The following is a 3919-nucleotide window of genomic DNA, read 5'->3' as shown; positions in this document are numbered from 1 at the left end:
GCATATTCTAGAAAGCAAATCCATACAAACTCACACTCACTCATTTTTAGCCCACTAATTCAATCAAAACTCTTTGGCTGTGAGCCCAATTCTAAAGTCAGTTATCATGCAGCAGTATTGTTTCTACATATTTATCAAATAATCTATAATCTGCATTTCACTTGGGGCTTGCATACTGAATATTTGGGAAAAATTTACACAGTGGGAGAAAAAAGCATGTTAGATAGTGTGTTAGATTGGAATATGGGCTATTTTTTAACTGAACGGGTAAATATTTTGTTTGTGGTTACAGTAAGTGTTGCAAATTCTTACATATAGGTCATAGTACTACTACAAATAATGTGCATGCACATACACATACATACATATTACATATAGGTAGTTACATCTAGTTATACATACAAAATGTCCTGTATTTTTAACATGTATAAACCTATATGCATTATTGCAGCTCACAAAATCAGACGTGTGTATGTGTGTGTGTGTGTGTGTGTGTGTGTGTGTGAGAGAGAGAGAGAGAGAGAGAGAGAGAGAGAGAGAGAGAGAGGGAGAGAGGGAGAGAGAGAGATCATACTGAACCATTGTCACAGCTGGCATGCGTTTCTCTGCATTACTCAGAATAGCAGAGCGGCCTTTGGGGTGCTCACTAAAAATAACCCTACTCAGTCTTTACCTCTGCTTGCAGCATAAAAGCCATTGCTAAAAGCCTGAGAAAAACATTCTCACTCATTCTTTCCATGATGGATTTCTACAAGTAGTTTCTACGATTATTTTTCCTCAGAATTTATATACAGGACCTTATGTAGCTAATTTTTATGAAACGAGAATGCCTGAATTTAAGTACAATGAAGGTTTATCTAAAACTAAAACTTAAAGGACAATAGAACAATTGTGACTGACAGCCACACCTATAAGAAAATGTTGAAAAGATGTTGAAATTGATGTAGGTATGTTTGTTGTTGTTCATGTCACATACACAGTTTGCAGTTACAATAATCTACTTTTAATATTCAACAAACCTGGAGCTTCCAGTGGGGCCCTGACCACAATCTGCCAGTGCTCATTATAAAACACACACACACACACACACACACACACACACACACACACAAATATTAATTAATTAATTCAGTAAACTAACCAAAATGTGCTCTTAATCTGGTGTCTAAATACAAAACATATATAAACATACTGTATATACTGAGATAATATCTCATAAATGACTGCTGGCAATTGTATGTGTTCAGTATATACAGTAACTGTATTTTACAGTGCAGGTTTTGGGTGGTTATGCCAGATGCAAAGATGGCTAGACAGTTAAACTCAAATACACACAAAAAAGACAGGTTTGGGGTACTAAGGAGACATTACCAAAAACAGAAACAAATGGTGTGAGTTGTTAATGCTTATACAGTATATATAAGCATTGATGACTCATTTCTTATTTATGAAGACTAAATAAACCACCAATATGCTGCTAATGTTTCCAAATAACTGCTATGTTCACTAACTGTATCCACACTTATACCACATTGCTGGTCAATGCTCGATTCTGTCTAATCAGAAAGAATTGATTCATTTTCAGTAGCAGCATGCCTCTGACAGTAGTTCTGGCTGCAAGCTTTGTATTAATGAGCTCATTAGGGCTGCAACAACTAATCGATAAAATCGATAATAATAGATAATTAAAATAATCAACAACGAATTTTATTATGGATTAGTTGGGTCTGTGACATCACCGTGGATAACCCACTGTCAGTGACGTCACTTCACAATGGTGACACAATGGTGAAATTTCTATGAATAAAACACATCTGAGAAACAGCAGAGGTCTCAGAGTGTTGCGGGAAAAGTGCACGATCCAGCTTGTCCAAATCATGAGAATGTTAAGGGCTTCAAACAAACTTGTAAGTGTATTAACGTGGCTTGTTGTGTCAGATGTTGTGACAGATGCGTGTGATGTTTAATGTGTTCCAGACATGTTTTCTTCAGTGCAGAAATGATATTTTTACCTTTATATCCTTATCTGTAAATGTTAGAAATTCATACCAGTATTTCCATTTTATATAAAGACATCCTGACAGCAAGCGAGTCTCCATTAAACTTCACTGAATGAGCGCAAGTCCACGCATGCACGTCAATCAAACAGCGCAATAGAAAGGAAGCGCAATAACTCTGAGTAAAATATTCAACAAATATGTTGATGCTATATTTAGCTATATTTAGAAACAAAAGTAATTGTGTTTATGAGAACAGTAACTGTAATGGGGTTATAACATAATTTTATAGAAATGTAAGAAGTGTCATACATTTACATAATAAAGTAATATGTTACTGTGTTCAAATGAGTGAATGTGTGTGTTATTGCAGAACATTCAACCTCTTACCAGTTTACACTTAGTTTCTCCTTTTGTTTTTCTTTTTTAGCATTTTTAATATTGTGATTTAACTTTTGCTTTGAAGCTTGTGGACGATCAGTTGTTTTTTTGTTTTCAAAATATGATGTAATTTTTTTTTTTTTTAATCCTTTGCACAATGTATAGCATAGCCCATAGATAAATCTAGCATAGATACATTTAATACCTTTTTCATCGTCATCAGTTTGCACAGTGTTTGAAGGACAAAATTGGGCAGAATGTGAAATAACATGTTTTTTCGAAAATAAAAACTGGCCTTTTAATCCAACTAATCGATTGATCGAATAAATAATCGACAGATTAATCGACGATCAAAATAATTATTAGTTGCAGCCCTAGAGCTCATTCTAATTCATTATCCTTTCTATAGTAACAAAGTACACAGGGTATGTATAGTGGGCTTTCCACAACATTCAACATGACTATAATTGGTTATAACATCTAACATGTCATTCTTTGGCAAATTACCTTAGTATAGGAGGAATAAAACCATTCTGGGTGGTTGATTATTTTCCTGTAACAGCATAACCCGTTGTGTGTGTGTGTGTGTGTGTGTGTGTGTGTGTGTGTGTTTTATTGTTATTATTATTTTTTTTACTTATTAACTATGAATTAATGTGTAATATGTACATTGTGTCTAACAGGAGGCATTTGAGTAATGAGCAGTGACATAATCAAGTGAGCCCTGGGGAAGTATGAACTGGATGGCTAGCATTATTAATGACCATTAGATGACCTTTTTATCTGTGGAGTTCGTTTTCATTATGCTAAAAGGAGTAATAAATGTCTAAAACATTTGTGGACTGGACGCTTGTCGTACTGGTCATGCTTGCAGTCAGTGATGTATTTCAATCTTCCAGAACGGCAGAAATGACTGTATTTCCTACCACGTAATCCCATTTGAAGCCACTTTCTATTTATGTTGGTGATTCATAGGACGTGTATTGGATATTTTGATTTCTTCTTGCTATTGCAACATTTTTAACATAAAAAAAAAACATTATTAACAATGAATTTGTAATATCAGTGCAGTGATTAAATATGCAAACATATGATTTCAGGAAGTAAAAAATGAACAGAGCTCTTCCTTGAATGCCTAAAAGGCCCAAGATCTCCCATCTGATGTCTCTTACTATGTCCAAAGTTTTAATTGAAATTCTGAAGTCCAGAAGCACAGCCCATTGCTACATATGCATTTCCCAGGAGTATCTAAACCCTGACAGTTGTAATGCTTTCACATGCATACCTCTATATATAATCACTTTTTGCCTCACAAGTCATCCTCAGATTAAATTTTTACCCTGGCCTCCATGCTGAGATTTAGCATAAATAAGAATGCCATTGGTCTGCTTTTCACCTTGTACACAAGGCCAGTCTCCTCTATCTGCCAAAAGCTCTTTTCAATCTTTTACTTAAAGCTTGGAGAAACATGTAGCAGGGATGAAAAAGGAAGATGTCACCGTTCATTTTGCTCCAGTCACATTGAATTTAATTTTTGACCT

The sequence above is a fragment of the Ictalurus punctatus genome, chromosome 6, assembly GCF_001660625.3.
Source record: "Ictalurus punctatus breed USDA103 chromosome 6, Coco_2.0, whole genome shotgun sequence".
NCBI classification, from domain to species: domain Eukaryota; kingdom Metazoa; phylum Chordata; class Actinopteri; order Siluriformes; family Ictaluridae; genus Ictalurus; species Ictalurus punctatus.
The sequence above is the reverse complement of the archived record's forward strand: the minus strand, read 5'-3'. Positions refer to the sequence as shown.